Here is an 18,072-nt window from a genome sequence, read left to right on the forward strand (position 1 = left end):
GAAGCTTTCCACCCAATTGGTCGACTCATGATTCGAAGCATTGTGATGATTCATTTGCTCTACTGCGCCATCAAGTGGACAATTCAAGTGAAGCGGGCTCTGTGATTATAATGATGTGTAAACCTCTAAACTGAATAAATAAATTGTTTTCTTGGTTATTTATCCCGAATATTGTCTCAGTATGTGTGATACAAAAGAGAAAGTGGAAACTATCAGGACAGAGTTTTGGTATGATTGTGTAACTGTTAGCCTCAGACAGTCAGTCAATAGTATAATTCAGATCATAGATCAGTACATTTGCATATTTTTATAACTATAAAAAGAAAGCTGACACTTTCGAGACTTTATCTAATGTGTAAGCATCACAGCAGATGCCTTAGATTAGAATCAGCGAGCTGTCGGCTTTCAGCCCCGACCATGTCCGTGCTGTCTGGTGAGAAAGGCGACATCTCACTGATTGTGATGCGTCAGCGCTTTGTGTTTACGTCTTTGTGCAGAATCGGTGTACCTGCTCTCATTTACTGTTTTAGCTGTTTGGTGGTGGTTGAAATGTAGTAATATTTATATTAAAAATCGATTCAGGATTTTAATGAATCGATATCACGTTATCCAAGCTAGAATCGATTTTAATCGATAATCAAAACCCGCTCCTAGTACCTGTGTAATCATGCTTATGTACATTTGGATAATGACACAAACTAGTATTTGGCGCTTCACTTTTTAATAAACTAAAAGACAGAAATCAGATTATAGGATCTGTAGTGTTGTTTATTTATATTATGGTGCTTATCATTTGTGATATTTATTACTGTGTGCATACTTTATTAGGAGAGAGAAAATAAAAAATCTCTTCCTTCCTGGTTCCATCGAAGAAGAAATGCTCAAGTAACTATGTAACACGTACGTAATCCAATTCCACAACACAGTGTGATGGGAAATCAGCTGTGTTTTTCTGCCCATTTTATTTCGAATCTGGTGCGAACCGGTGAACCAGTCCCTGAATCAGTCACTGCCCGCAAGGCCTCGAACGTCACTGCATACGTAATCAAAGCAAGCCTCGATACGCGCTTCACAGAAATGCCCCCGAGATTACCCGACACACGATTCGACGCTTCGACACACAGGACACATCACTACTCTCCACTACTCCCCTGGACTATTGTTGCCTCTCCCTCAAAGCGAGGTTCACGCCGGTCACCAGTAAGCGCTATCAGTCGGTTTCACCTCTGCTTGGATACCCTGCACCTGCCGCCTTCTTAACCCTGTTCTCTTTTCTTCCCAGACGCAACCGCTCCGTTCCCGTCGCAACCTGCTAGACCCCCGTTCATCCCCGCTGTCACACGGTTACATCGTTAGCGACACCCTCCCACATATTCACTTGTTGACTAAATAATAAACACTGCAAAACGTCTCTGTTGTGGTTATCTGCAATCGAGTCCGATCTAGCTATCGGCCCGTGGCCATTGTGACATTCATGGCTTCAGCCGAGCGGTTATATGTGACAAAATGTTTCCCTTTTATCTTTCACACTTCTAGATTAATATGTGGAAAATGGATTTATTTTTTCTGTGTTGTCAAATGTCAAACTCTGCTTTTTGTTTCGTAGCCATACAAATACTCACTTGTAGCCTGTTCACAAGTGATAACTTCTGATAAATGGACAAAGGCTAAAGACGATAAAAATTGCCACCACCAATAATAAATTTCACTAGCTGACTAGCCAGGGTGTACCACCAGGTGGCGCTATGCTGAGTGCGGGGGTTTCCCCTGACAGCTGAGAGAATTTTGGCAAAAGTAACTATTCATAAAGTGCAGTTAAGATAACAAGACTGAAAATATTGAATAGTTGGATCTTAATTGCTTCATTGTAACAACTTTTAAGAAAGTAGCTGTGTTTGTTCTGCATTAACAACACGTTCTCACTCCCAAAGCGTAACATTTCACGCTAGGTGACAAATCGTCAACATATTACGTTTTCGGCTACCCACCACGTTCCTAAATGACGACCTCGGAAAAATGAGGAAATATGAGAACCGTATGGACTCAATCTACACATGTTCGCTCTTTTTCGTCAAATCGCTTAGAAACACGCTATTTAACATCATTAAAGTCCAGGTTAAGATCAGGGAAAAGGCTATGGTTAGGGATAAGGTTAGGTTTAGGGCTGGAATACAGGGCTGGAACGTCTATTACCGCGGGAGCATCATTGCACTGGATTTCGGCCATAACCCGCCGCGTACCATAAGAACGCCGAAGGTGTCCTTTTGCGTTCCTCAGGAACGCCGCGGGACGTGACAAAACGTCGGCATGTTACGCCTCGGGAGTGAGAACGGGCTGGCATTAAATACTTCAACACGGTGCTGAAGTATTTAACGGTGCTGGTTCATGCAGCTGTCACCTGGACTGCTATGACTTCCCACCTCTCTCGTTTATAACCTCATGGTTATAAACGAGATGGCTCAGGTAGAGTGATGTAGCTATCTGTCAGGACTGCAGTGCTGATTAGTGGCAGCATGTTTGAACCATTAACTGGTGTTAACAAAGTAAAAAGATAAAAAAAAGATCTAGCAAATTAATTTTGCACATCCCTGCATAACACACCACCATTCTGGAACAATCCCTTTAAGTTTACAGTCCCAAATATTACAAGGAGGATGTAACTGAACATCTTGGTTTGGCAGGAAGCAAACACTACCCCTCCCCTTGATAAGGCGCCATTGGCCTGGTAGATGTTGAGGGATTTACACGTAACTGCATGTAAACTACACTTAGTCGTTTTGATGGACATCCCGTGCACTTCTGTTGTGAACAAATCACTATCCAGCTTAACAACCTTTCCTGCACATCATGGATTTCCCACAGAGGGGCATCCACATGCATGTTTTATTTAACAGTATAATTTTATTGATGCTTCACCACGTAACAGCAGAATCACCATTAAACCCGAGTGTTAGTACTCCCTCTGTATTGATCCTGGGCGATGTAACCTCACTAAATGTCTTACTTGGAAATCTTGAAACGTTGAATCAGCAGGAAAATAAAGGTGTTGTGGGGCAAAGTAATTGTACAGAGACGGCAGCTCGCCTACTGCTTCGCCGTGATTCTCATTCATTTATGAATCCTCACCGGTTTAAAGGTTAAGAACTATCATCAGATTAGCCATTGATTTCAATTAGTGTTGCCTGCTACTAAACAACCTTTGTCTGTCTGCGATCACTGACTTGTATTGATCCCCAGGCTTGTTCCATTACATTTGATTGCCACTGGCCCGCTGTCAGTTCTGGAACGAGATTACCAGTCGTTCTGCATTGTTCTGTGCATGAAGCCCAACTCTGACACTGCATCCAGCCAGATTCTTCAGAAAAGCATGTTTATCCAATGAAATGATGCTAAAAAGGTAAAGCTGTGTGTAGTGGTAATTCCTTTTGTTTGACAAACCAAACATCCCACAATTAAAAGTCCACAAGCCACTGCTGCACTGAGATAATATTTCGTACGCAGGCAAAAGAAGTCCACTGTCCAAACTTGAAAGTTGCGTTTTTATGGTTTATTTTATCCAGTTTGGCAATAACAAGATCCATTTTTTGTTACTTCCTGCTGCTTCTCCTGCCAACACGTTCTCACTCCCAAAGCGTAACATTTTACGCTAGGTGACAAATCGTCAACATATTACGTTTTCGGCTAACCACCACGTTCCTGAATGACGACCTCGGAAAAATGAGGAAATATGAGAACCGCATGGACTCAATCTACACATGTTCGCTCTTTTTCTTCAAATCGCTTAGAAACACGCTATTTAACATAATTAAAGTCTTGGTTAAGGTCAGGAAAAAGGTTATGGTTAGGGCTAGGGATAAGGTTAGGTTTAGGGCTGGAATACAAGGCTGGAACGTCTATTACCGCGGGAGCGTCATTGCACTGGATTTCAGCCATAACCCGCCGCGTACCATAAGAACGCCGAAGGTCTCCTTTCGCGTTCTTCAGGAACGCCGCAGGACGTGACAAAACGTCGGCATGTTACGCCTCGGGAGTGAGAACGGCTCTGGTAAAAAAACCATAGGCCCACCCCATTGCATGCTGGTCCTATACCAGTCTCTTTATTTATAGAAACAAAATGGCCCTACAGCTCTTACTGACTAATTTAACAAAGTAACATCAAAGAAACATTGAAACAAAATATTAACCAACAAATAAACTTGTAAATAAATCCCAAAATATAAGTAAACTAACAACAAACTTTAACTAATTTCAAAATAATAAAAAATAAGAACAAATAGCTCCAACACTGTGCATGCTTTTAAACAGGCATCAGAGGGGACAAAAAGCTGCTTCAGAAAAGGGTTGAGGAGCGTTTCAGTGCTTCACAACTAGAGATATGTTAAAAATAAAAATAAAAACAAATAAAAGTATGTTTAGACAAACTCTTTATTGTGAAGCATTCCACTGACTGTGAAGAAAAACGGTGCTCAGGCATATCTATGGCTGTGACTTGGTGCATGTGTTACTCCTGTACTTGAACACAGCATTACATCTCTGATAGAGAGGAAATATCAACAACCAATAAAAAGAATATGAATCATGTAAAATGTTACATTAATTGTGGTGATAATGTGATTATAATAAGTTGTTAACACCAGTCTCCAGAAAAGTTTGACTCTGCTTTCATACAAAATGATTTCTTGTATCTACTCCCCAGCCCTCCATTAAATAAATCCTTGGTGCAGCAGTATCCTGCTGAAAGGTTCACTTTAGGTTCATCTTCATCTTTTGGACAGATGGCTTTACGTTATTGTCAAGCACACTTTGATCTATGAAGAATTCATGCAGGCTGCCTGTCCCCGAGGCAGAGAAGGAACTCCAACCTTAACATTACTGCCACATTGGTTAACTGTTTGTGTGAGGGGTCTTATCCTGAAAGGCTGTCTTTGGTCTGTGCTAACCGTGTTTTGCTGGTACTACTGCAGGTCCTGGGATGAATTTCATGGTTCTTTGATTTTCTTTGGTTTCCAAACCACCTGGGCGACCAGTTCTGGGCAGATATACTATCTCACTATCTCTACTTTTAAGATTAGGCTTAAAACTTTCCTTTTTGCTAAAGCATATAGTTAGGGCTGGACCAGGTGACCCTGAATCCTCCCTTAGTTATGCTGCAATAGATGTAGGCTGCCGGGGATTCCCATGATGCATTGAGTTTTTCCTTTCCAGTCACCTTTCTCACTCACTATGTGTTAACAGACCTCTCTGCATTGAATCATATCTGTTATTAACCTCTGTCTCTCTTCCACAGCATGTCTTTTATCCTGTCTTCCTTCTCTCACCCCAACCGGTCGCAGCAGATGGCCGCCCCTCCCTGAGCCTGGTTCTGCCGGAGGTTTCTTCCTGTAAAAAGGGAGTTTTTCCTTCCCACTGTCGCCAAAGTGCTTGCTCATAGGGGGTCATATGATTGTTGGGTTTTTCTCTGTATCTATGAAGTGCCTTGAGGCGACATTTGTTGTGATTTGGCGCTATATAAATAAAATTGAATTGAATTGAATTGAATTGAATTGAATATAGTGGTATAATGTCATGCCCACCATGTTATAGTGTAATGGCAGTCTGGTGTGGAAGGAGCGGCTAGCAGGTCCAGAGGGACCTGTGACGTGGAGGTTAGCTGGACAACTCAGAGGCCAGTCAGTTAAATAGAATAACATACAAGCCAGTTCTCCACGTCTCTACGGTATCCATACGTATATGTGCTGGGGTTAGGTAGTTGCCGGCAGCAGCCCATTACAATGGTACGGTCTCTCTAAACAGACGAACGAAGAGCAACGTGCTCGACTAATGGCTGCCGCTGCACTCACACTACGAAACTCTCCAACTACAATAATAGGACGCCACCTCCTAACAAGGGTTGTTACATCAGCTGACCCACGAAGGGAAAGTTTTATCTTAGCCATATGCTAAATAGACCAATTTTTGCAATCTAGAAGATGTTTCCATCCATCCATCCACCTTCATCCACTTTATCCGAGGCCGGGTCGCGGGGGCAGCAGCCTAAGCAGAGAGGACCAGACCTCCCTCTCCCCAGCCACCTCCTCCAGCTTATCCGGGGGAACACCAAGGCGTTCCCAGGCCAGCCGAGAGATATAATCTCTCCAGCGTGTCCTGGGTCTGCCCCGGGGCCTCCTCCCGGTGGGACATGCCCGGAACACCTCACCCAGGAGGCGCCCAGGAGGCATCCTTGTCAGATGCCCGAACCACCTCAGCTGGCTCCTTTTGATGTGGAGCAGCGGCGGCTCTACTCTGAGCCCCTCCCGGATGGCCAAACTTCTCACCCTATCTCTAAGGGAGAGGCCAGCCACCCTTCGGAGGAAGCTCATTTCTGCCGCTTGTATCCGCGATCTCGTTCTTTCGGTCGCTACCCACAGCTCGTGGCCATAGGTGAGGGTAGGGACGTAGATCGACCAGTAAATTGAGAGCTTCGCTTTTACACTCAGCTCCCTCTTCACCACGACGGACCGGTGCAGCGTCCGCATTACTGCAGCTCCGGCTCCCTTCTCCCATCACTCGCGAACAAGACAAGTATCTCGACTTGAACTCCTCCACTTGGGGCAGGAACTCATCCCCGACCCGGAGTGGGCACTCCACCCTTTTCCGATGAGAACCATGGCCTCAGATTTGGAGGTGCTGATCCTCATTCCCGCTGCTTCACACTCGGCTGCGAACCGTTCCAGTGCGAGCTGGAGGCCCCCACCCGATGAAGCCAACAGAACCACATCATCCGCAAAAAGCAGAGATGAGATTCTGAGGCCACCAAAGTGAAAGCCTTCCGCCACTTGGCTGCGCCTAGAAATCCTGTCCTGTCCAAGATGTTTCCTGTTTCAATTTTTAATCCTTCCTCAGCCTAACCCTAGATGGCTCGCCATCTGGGGTTTTTTTGTGCTTTTTTTCCATCTGTTTTGTTTTGTTTTTCTTAAATAAAACCTTTTACAAAGTTCTTCTGAAGAACTCCAGAGACCCAAAATTTAAATAGGCCTCATTCCACCTGTCACCTGTCACTACACACAGTGACTTTAGGTTTAGGGATTTAAAATGTAGGGGTGCACCTACTGTGACTGATGTATCAACGACTTTATCTGATATTATACAGTTGGGTTTTTTATGTGAGAACAGCATTGCTCATCTTATCAGATCACAGGGTTGTAATTTGAATCACAGTCTTGACTCAGAACCGCTGCTCTCCAGTCTATTGTGTGTTTGATGAAACAAAAAAGAGGAACTGAATACCTTAAAAATGCCTTTGTCTGTAGACACTCGAGGAGCTCTTGAGGCGGTTTATTGATTCATTCAGAGTGACACACACAAGTATTTTTCTTTGAGGAAGGCAGATTGTTGCTCTTCAGCTGTGAGGGACCTCTTTGGGCTTTTTGCCCGTCTCTTGGCGGATGGCTACTGGGCTACTTCAATGGCTGTCACATTATCAATCATGTACGAAGATCATGAATCATTCAGTTCATCTTGATTGAATTTAAGAAATGTCTAGTAGGGTTATATTGAGTGCCACTCAGGGACATTTCCAGGGTTTCAATCTCGCTGTCTGGCACTGAGCCCTCCCTCTTCCCACAGAGGAAGAGGGACATTATGGAAAGACACCATAATGTCACGAGTTCCAAGGAGCAGCTCTTTTCCTAAAACCTGAAAGCATGTTTATTCTTTCTGAGCTTTAAATAAAGGCAAATATGCTGCATTTGAAGGCCAAAGTAAACATGTGAAAACATGCAGTTTGTTACTAATTTATTTAAGGTGGAATAAAGAAGCTTATCCCACCAATATATCCACAGCGTGTTGAGAGACGTCTGTGTATTCATTAGAAAACAAAACTTGAGCCTCTATAAGTCACCTGATGTTCAAAACTTCTGTATGTTATTATTTGACTTGTTTCAACAGAATAATGTAACATGTAATATTACATTATTCTGTACATTACTCATATCCTGTAATATGAATTATGGAGCTCTGAATGTGAATCACACTTTATGATTAGTTGATTTCTCCAGGTAAGCGATGAAAGTGACACAGTTTGGCTCTGTGTTATTCAAATTTAGGCCTAGTTTCAATAAGATCAGAGACAGATTTATTATATAAAACAAACACAGGTTTTCTCTCCTGGAGGAGCTCGTTTGTGGTTAGACATATTTACATCAAACAGAAGAAAGAAAAGGAAAAAGACACCCGTATGTGTGAGGTTTTTATTAATTTATATTTAATTTATAACAGTTCTTCTCAATAACTGATGCAGCTTATCCAACCGAAGTCTGTATGTAAAAGATGGACATACCTGCTGGTTGTTGACATGTTAACCCTTTAAAGCCGGTCAGAGCGGGCACGCTCTGTTTTGCGTAACTATTTTTAAATCCCGGTAGCTCTGCAACCACGTAAGCTAGCGCAATAATTATTTTTGCATATGAAACCGGAGGAGTTGTACTTACATCTTATGCCATCAGCTTGTCCTCGGTCACAGTTTCCTTCCACATATAGCTGCAAAAACTGCATAAAAAGCACTTGCAGCAACAAAAACATAATATTCCAGAAACACGCTTTGCCGATCCGATCAGCTGTTCATAACACTTCCTTTGTCCATCAGCGTGAACTATCGCATGTCCGCCATGACCTGCCCGAAACCGGAAGTGATGTCATTTTGTGGAAATGTAGTTTTTTACCATCAAGTCCTCATGAGCCTATACTGGTGTTTTTAAAAGTTATGTTTGACTTTATGACTTTCTGTGTGGTTTCTGGGATGCTTAGGACTCATATTGCACTGCTGGAAATAGTTTATTTTGATGCATATGCTGCTTTTTTGCAAATTTGCATTATAATATTTATTTTCATTTTTCCTGCAGTATATAAAAATTGGTGTATTTCAAAAATAAAACTATGAAGACACTCAAAATAAATTTCCTGTGGTGGGAAACTAGTTTGTGCAACTTTTTTGTATTTACAGTTTTGAGGGATAAGCCTCTTAAATTTCTCTAACTACAAATATATGTTAAAAAAACAAAAACGATTTTCAATTTTTTTGTAGTTTATTGCACTTTTTTGCAATTTATGTAATTACTATGCACTTAATGCATGCTTATTTTTAAAATTTAGGCTGTAATGGTTGTATTGATGTATATCAACTTGAAATGCTCCCAAAAATGGCTCCACAGCATGTAAAAATATAATATAAGCTCTGGTGGACTTGGTTCTATGGTAGGTCTTAAAGGGTTAAACAGGCGGCTTGTGTGATGGGTTCCTGGCCAACACCGCCGTCACCCCCACCAGCATCCCTCAACTGCATGGGAGTGGCTGATATCCGGACTGCTCCCATGCCGGCCCCCAGGGTGAGGCCAACCAGGGAACAGCCTACCTCCGCACCATTAACAACTCTGTGGGTGGGTGCGGCTGGTGCCCGGCGGGTGCCTTCACCCGTTCCTGTTCCCCGGAAGGGGGCGGCTGAGCAACCTCCATTCCCACCTGCTCAACCCGAACTGGTGAACAGAGTGCCAGAGGGAGCTGCTCTGCCAGAGCCGAGGTCGAAGCGGCGGACAGATGTTCTCAGCCTGAGCTGATGGACAGTGTGTGGGGAGTCCTACGCAGCTGGAGCAGGAGGTCAGTGCGAGGGAGGGACCTGCCCTGGCTAAGTTGGGGGTTGGCGCACCAGCGGGACCCGCCTCGCTTCCATCAGAGGTCAGTGTGCGATGGGGTCCTGTGCACCAGCCACCTGTGAGCCTCAGCCCACGTCCACGACTGCTGCATCGATGCCCCTTACCACGCGGTCGGCCTCTGGAGCAGCTTCGGAGTCATTAGACTCCAGACCATGACATTTATTTGGCTATTCAACTGATGCTTACATCAATAAAATTAGGAAATAATACCATGAAAAATTTATTAAACCTTTTAATACAGAAAGGTATCAAAAGGTTGTTTACAGAAAACCAATCAAATCTCCAGTCCTATTTATCCCATTGTAATGATTTATACTCTTTTAGGTACCTGTTCAGCTGCTCATTAGTGCAAATATCTAATCAGCCGATCACATAGCAGCAACTCAGTGCATTTAGGCCTGTAGTCATAGTCAAGAAGACCTGATGAAGATGGAGGTGATCTAAGCGACTTTAAATGTAGCAACATTCTTGGTACCATTGTACTGCAGAAACTGCTCATATATCGGGATTAAGCCACACAACCATCGATGGGTTTTATAGAGAATGGTCGGAAAAAGAGAAAATGTCCAATGAGCAGCATTTTCTGGGAGACAATGTCTTGATGCCAAAGGTCAGATGAGAATGGTCAAAAAGCTTCAAGCTGATGAAAACAACATGAAAACATGAATCCGTCTCGCCTCGTATCAATAGTTCAGGCTGTTGGTGTAATGTTGGTGTAATGTTGGTATAATGATGTTTTTCTGATGCACTTTAGGCCCCTGTGTACCCGAGCGTCATTCAAATGCCACAGCTTACCTTCTGATGGGTGCTTCCAGCAGGGTAACACACCACATCATCTCAAACTGATTTCTTGAACATGCTAAAAGTGGCAAAAGAAAAAAAAAAAACAAGACAGCAAAGACAAAATCAGTGATTTTGCAGTGGAGTTTCAGCATTTTTGTGTCTCTCAGCTTATTGTTTTTGTTTACTCTCAACATTTTAGCAAAAATAAATTTTTAGTATCTTGGTGGTAAACATAGCTCAGCACTTTGCAACTGAAAAGCCATTCGTCTCCCTCGGGAGTAAGTGGGAACTAAAAGAGAGCTGAATGGAGAGGAGATATTGGACTTCCATTCATCAGATTAGCGCTAACAGGACTCTTAATGAATGCTAATGTTGTTTCCTGTCTGTTGCATCTGCTCTCATTCAGCATGTTAACTTTAAAAGGTGAAATATGATTGCAGTTTTTATAAGATAAGATAAGATACCTTTATTAGTCCCACAAGGGGAAATTTCATGTTAAGGCTGCCGACCTATTGCACGCAATGGCGGCGCCGTCTTACCCTCCGACCATACACACATTACACAACAACATCACATGGGGAAGACAGGTCAGAGAGGTATAACAATGGAAAATGCACCACATGAGGAAAGATAAGGGGAAAAAAATAACTCCTCCCAGACTGAGCTCCAACAGGGAGATCAGTTTGAGAACAGAAAAAAACACCTCAGCACATGAAAAACCTCTTAATACACCAAAGAAACACATGACAAGCAACAGGGATGGGTAAAAGGTGAGAGACAGCCAATGTAGACAGCACATCCGGGCCTGCAGTCTGTGCGCTGGTCTCCTTGATCCACCGTCAGCATCGGAAGGGAATAAGCGTCGAAGGCGTTTGGAGGCGGAGGGGGGATGAGTGTATGTCTGCATGTGTATATATATGTCTGTGTGTGTGTCCAGAGTTCAGCTGAGACAGTGTCCTTCGCCCTGCCAGGCTAAGTAAACAGTCTTCCAGCCAACCCAGGTGGCCTTGCATAGAATCGGAACAGTCTCAACCAGTGTTGGTCAAGTTACTTGAAAAAAGTAATCAGTAACTAATTACTGATTACTTCCCCAAAAAAGTAATCCCATTAGTTTACTGATTACTTATTTTCATAAGTAATTAGTTACTTAGTTACTTTTTAAAAACACGATTTACAACCTGAATAGGTGATAAAGTGATAGATCTTTCAGCCCAATTCTACTTTTTCTGCATAATCATCATACAAAATGTAATCAAATGGAAAAGTCTCTTTTTAAAACTTGTTTTATTAGTTTTAATCTTTTAACTTTATGCATCAAACAAAAATTTAATTATCTGCAACATTCTCTGACTGGAAGAAATTAGTTTAACATTTAAACCTATTTTCTGCACATTCCAGAACATAAAATAAAATATTTTTTGTGTGTTTACACTCAGTCTTTCAAATAGATGCAAGTAAAACACAGCAGAAAATAAATAAAGTCAAAGACTAGCGGTCCTGTTGCTCTATTTTCACCTGTAAAGCAGGAGTGGGGTAGGCGGAGGTTTACCCTGGTGCAGGTGTGCTGCGGTCAGTGGAAGAATCCGCGAGTTTCTCTGTGAGTTTCCGAGTTTACGTCGTAGCTACTCGGTGCTTGCTCGGAAGTTTAGGGGTTTTTTTCGCTGTAAAAAGAAGTTTTCTTCCCACGCACAACGGACACTAATGTTTTTGTCACTTTTTATGGAATCAAACTCAAAGTAAGGTCAGTACTTCCACGCTTTAAACGCTGCACGCTCATACTCTCTCTGCACTCGATATATGATCCATTGTTGATCTGCACACAGCTGTTGTCACGAACGTCGCACTCGCTTACGTCACTGTCATGAGACATTCTCGCAAAAAAATCACGGTTTTAGTAACGCAGTAACGCAGCGTTCCTACAGGAAAGTAACGGTAATCTAATTACAGTTTTTGCAATAGTAATCTCTTACTTTACTTGTTACTTGAAAAAAGTAATCGGATTACAGTAACGCGTAACGCGTTACTGCCCATCTCTGGTCTCAACACAGTCGTTATCAGGGTGTTGTTGTTCAGCTCCAGCCTTGAGACCGCAGCTGGTGCCGAAGGGATAGCCGCATTATGATGGTAGTTTTTACTTTAGTGCGAACAACTCATATGAATTTCAAAGCTGTTCTAACAGTCCAACACTGGTCTCTCAATCTCCCGTTGGAGAGCCGTGAGCTTCTCCATGCTGTTATCAAACTTACGCTCCGTGATGTTGTCATTCTTGTGCTCAAAGAGCCGATTCTGAGAACTCACGACCGCAGTGAGCTTCTCCAAGATGTGATCCAGTTTGCGCTCAGAGGTGTTATTCCGAGCGAGAACCTGCAGATGTAATCCAGTTTGCATTCAGAGATCTTATTCTGAGTATTCACGGCAGCCGTAAGCTTCTCCAAGATCTTATCCATGCTGCACTCAATGAGCCCATGAAGTCTCGCCTCGTCCCATTGTTTCAATCCCAGCGGGCAGCCTTGTGGGGGTTTGAACAGCCGGTTCCGCTTTCTTAATTCTTCGATAAGCCAGCTCCGATCAGCAAGAACCCTGTTATCATGGTTCCCAAATACGTAGATATCTTCAGCGTCTTCGATCGACAGTCAAATCGCTTTCCTAGTCCCTAAGGACCCTTTACACATCCAGTCATCCACCCATTCACACACTGGTGATGGCAGCTACATTGTAGCCACAGCTGCCCTGGGACGCACTGACAGAGGCGAGGCTGCCGGACCACCAGTAGGCAACAGGTGAAGTGTCTTGCCCAAGGACACAACGACCGAGACTGTCCGAGCCGGGGCTCGAACAGGCAACCTTCCGATTACAAGGCGAACTCCCAACTCTTGAGCCACGATCGCCAGGTGACAGTGCACGAGGGTCAGGCAGGAGTGTAAAGAACATCATATAAATGAAAAGCAGGCGGCATTAAACCACTTATCCATGGTTTCCAGAGGGAACAGAAGAAAAATTATAATCAAAGATAATTATGTCTGATTTTATACTTAAAGACATAAAAGCTTAAATCCGCATGTATAAAATCGGACACCATGGTCAGTCCTGCAGCTATTTTTACAAGGCTGATGAAAACCATCTAACAGTGGCCCCGCCGCAGAATAATAAAAAAGGGAACCTCTGCGTGTTTTGCATACTTACAGTTGGTTGGCTTAAAAAAAAAAGCTTCCAGGCTTTTCCATTGGCACAGGCAGAAAAACTTGACACGACAGTGCAAAAGCAATATAGTGATGAACAAGTATCTGAGGCTTTGTCCATCTCCAGCAGAGAGAGTGATCAATGCACAGCCACTAATTGGCTTGTATTTTTTGATGTCTTCCTCTGACATTTCGCTCCAGCACGTCCCGTGTGCTCTGTTTATTGGCTCTGCAGCGGTACATGTATCTGAGTCGCTTGTTTAGCCGCATCGTCAGCGGACACACGAGCAAAAAAGCCGATAAAATTGTGAAATAAATGGCTTGTGCATATAAAAATAGCCACTGTGCCTTTTTCAGAGCCAGTGCTTTGCTGAGTGCTCATTTAAAGTAATTATTAATTAAAAGAAGGGCGAGCGAGGCAGTGTGGAAATCAATTACAATAATTTTTTGCCTCTGCTTTTGTTCGGGAATACTTCGAATGTGCTGCATGGATTCCTTCTTACTCTCGTCTAGGCCTGGGCTTTTTCCTTTTCTACTTTCCTCTCTGCTCCGTGCATTTTCATGCAGCTGCCAGGACTCAAAGCCATTTAGCAGCAGGAAAGGAAGAAAGAGAAAAAAAACCCCTCAGTTATTAAAAGCAGTATTTCTAATCAGGGTTTTTGACTTTGGACATGAAAACACAGATGGTGTAAGTCATACTGTACTACCCCACTCCACCGTGTTCGGAAAACGCAGAGGGGGTTTCACTTATCTGCATTCTCGTTAATAAGGACTAATCATCAATGCCAGGCTTTAATTAACCCTGCTTTGTTGGGGAAAAAGACATGCTCAGTATTCTGTGAAATCCTCCCTGCTGGCGCCGCAGCCCGAACCGACAGAAAACGTCTGCAGCTTTAGAGGACATCCTCTGTACGACTGTCCGCTCACTTCCTCCGAATCGATATCGTCCATATCCACATGCAACACAAAAAAAAGATGAATGTTTTCATCTATATTAAAGTCTCTGAAGAGATCCCTTTGGGGGGAAATAGTTCACCTCTTCAACTCTGCTGGGGGAGAGTGGTTAGTATTCTCTGTGATAGATTATAGGCTCTATCATCTTCCCCTTGAAATGCAGGCACACAGCGTGGTAGGGATGCCACAGCATTAGATAAAGGCTTCTTGCTGTCTGGAGTGGTAGCTCTAATTTGAATACGACTTTACACTTAAAAAGTGAGAGCGAGGGGAGTCTGTGAGCTGGCTAATGAGCAGATTGGTAATGCAATTATTGCTGCTTGCTGAATATGGAACATGCGGGCCTATTATTATGCATCAGGACAAACGGGGCTGGGTTGTTATTCTATTAGTTATTCATTATAAACTTCCAGTGACATCACCGTCTAATTAAAAGTGTTACCTTGTATGACATATTAAACACTGCTACCTGCACAGCTCACGACTAAGCTGTGTTACATGTTTGTGTTATAGGAGGTATGATCAAAAGTTCCACAAGTCGGTCGATTAAAAACCAAAAGCCTAATTTAAATCTGGCCGTTCTCCCATTGAAGGTCATCTTATCGGGGGCGTCCAGTCAGCTTTCAGAGCGGCTTCTCTATCACTGCACGACCTCACCACAGACCTCGAACCCGTGCTACAAACAAACATCAACATCTAATTCAATTCAATTTAATTCAATTTTATTTATATAGCGCCAAATCACAAAAAAAGTCGCCTCAAGGCGCTTCATAGATACAGAGAAAAACCCAACAATCATATGAGCCCCTATGAGCAGCACTTTGGCGACAGTGGGAAGGAAAAACTCCCTTTTAACAGGAAGAAACCTCCAGCAGAACCAGGCTCAGGGAGGGGCGGGGCCATCTGCTGTGATTGGTTGGGGTGAGAGAAGGAAGACAGGATAAAGACATGCTGTGGAAGAGAGACAGAGGTTAATAACAGATATGATTCAATGCAGAGAGGTCTGTTAAGACATAGTGAGTGAGAAAGGTGACTGGAAAGGAAAAACTCAATGCATCATGGGAATCCCCCGGCAGCCTACGTCTATTGCAGCATAACTAAGGGAGGATTCAGGGTCACCTGGTCCAGCCCTAACTATATGCTTTATCAAAAAGGAAAGTTTGAAGCCTAATCTTGAAAGTAGAGATAGTGTCTGTCTCCTGAATCCAAACTGGAAGCTGGTTCCACAGAAGAGGGGCCTGAAAACTGAAGGCTCTGCCTCCCGTTCTACTTTTAAATACTCTAGGAACAACAAGTAGGTCTGCAGAGCGAGAGCGAAGTGCTCTAATAGGGTAATATGGTACTACAAGGTCATTAAGATAAGATGGGGCCTGATTATTTAAGACCTTGTATGTGAGGAGCAGGATTTTGAATTCTGGATTTAACAGGAAGCCAAAACAGGAGAAATCTGCTCTCTCTTTCTAGTCCCTGTCAGGACTCTTGCTGCAGCATTTTGGATTAACTGAACATCACATTAAACATCTGTTTTAAACTGACCAGAGTTTGTATCAAGGAGCATCACTGGTGATGAGGGCTGAGTCTGGAGTTGAACAGTCCACACTTCCCACTCTGAAAGCAGAACATCAGGTGAGGAGTAAGTGTACTGTGACCTCCCGGGACATCAGAGGAAAAATATAAAGCACAAATGAGCTGTGGCATCGTGTGCCAACGCAAAGTCTGTTCAGTACAGTTGCTGTTCCTTGTGTTTGCTTCCTACTTTTTCTCTGCTGTTCTGGTGCACCGGGTGGAGTGATTGATGATTGCCTTCCTTCTATTTAAAGGAGGTTGGGAGTATGCCTCATTTTCCATTTTTGTAGGGATTTATGGGGATTGTTTGGGGAGACAGGATGGTGATTGTGGGAAAGAAAAACTCCCTTTTAACAGGAATAAACCTCTGGCAGACCCAGGCTCAGGGAGGGACAGTCATTTGCCATGGCTGGTTGGGTGCGAAGGGAGGGAGACAATAACCCCCTGATCTGCATGCCAGACTGGACTTCCTGTGATCTACTTCCAAAAAACAGTACAGAGGTCCATGAAAGGAGATTACTTTAAAGGGGACATTCTCCAAATTCCTTATTTCTCCTTGTTTCAGTATCAAGTGTGTGTCTTTGTGCCTATCTCATGTTTCCTGCTTTACTTTGACAGTCTTGTCTGTGTGATTTCTTCCAGCTGTGCTCTCCTCCTGTGTCTCATTCTCTCGTTATCCCTCTTAATATTTAGGGCCTTTGTCTTCCTCTGTTTGTTGCCAGATTGTCTGCGTATCACCCATTGAGTTCCCATCTTAGGTTCTCGGGTCTTTCGTTTCTTTGTGCTTGTTTTTTCCGTTCTTCCCAGTTTCGGTTTTGCTCTGCCGCTCGTCAGTGTCTGCATTTGGGTCCACACTCTCTTTCCACTCCACTTGTCTGCAGACGTGACAGTGTATAATAATAGCTCAAAATCTCCGTTGAACTTGGTGTGCATTAGTTTTACCTCAGTTCTAATAATGAGATTGTGATAAACTTGCTCTAAACAGCTCACTTTAACCAGGACTACATTGACAGGTGCACATTGTAACAAAACCAGTTGAAATCTCTTTCCAAAAAACACAAAAATCACACTAAACACCTGCTTATTTGAGCAATTATCCATTCAACCAATCATGTGGCAGCAGTGCAATGCATGAAATTGTGCAGAGACAGGCACCTTTGAATGCATTTGCCTTTTGATGTTTTATAGCATCCATGTTAGCTGCTTATCTCTGCTGGCTGGCTAACAAACCTGTTTTTGTCTGCTAGCATGAAACAGGTGAAACAAATTTTATTAAGAAAGCCTCTGTTTCATAAGTGTCCCAGTAAATCATGACAGCGAGCCAGCATGCACAACACAGAGACCGCAACAAGCTTAACATAACACAGTTGTCCTTACTGTTGGCATGCATACCTGTGCTTTTTTAAAGGGAAACGCAAAAGTGTCTCCCTAGAAGGTCACTGTAGGTGAAGAATTCAATACTGCATATAAATATAATGCACAGGTAACATGTTTAGCATGCAAACAAACCAAAAGCAAGAGACCCCGCTCCAATGTCAAACAACACATGTCACTCTTTAGATGTAGAAAGTGAGCTTGCATTTTGTTCTGTTCGAAGTCACAGGTATTTAAAGCACCTCTGAAAAGAACAGAAACAACAATATATGAAGAAACTTAAGGGTTTTGATGTTTTTGATTTATAAACAGTACCTACTGCAGTGTTTGAATCCCCCCAAATCCCCCAAAATGGCAAAGTCCCAGCATGAGCTCCACTTTGGTGATGTTGACACGTGGAAAATCCCTCCTCCTACACTTAAGATGAAAGCACACAAAGTACAGACAGTTTATGCATTTTCCATCTTAATGATTAGAAAAGGCTGCCATTTGGGAAGTGAATAAAAATAAAATCTTTGTTCTGAAAGCAA

The sequence above is a fragment of the Neolamprologus brichardi genome, chromosome 6, assembly GCF_056152115.1.
Source record: "Neolamprologus brichardi isolate AB-2024 chromosome 6, ASM5615211v1, whole genome shotgun sequence".
Lineage (NCBI taxonomy): Eukaryota > Metazoa > Chordata > Actinopteri > Cichliformes > Cichlidae > Neolamprologus > Neolamprologus brichardi.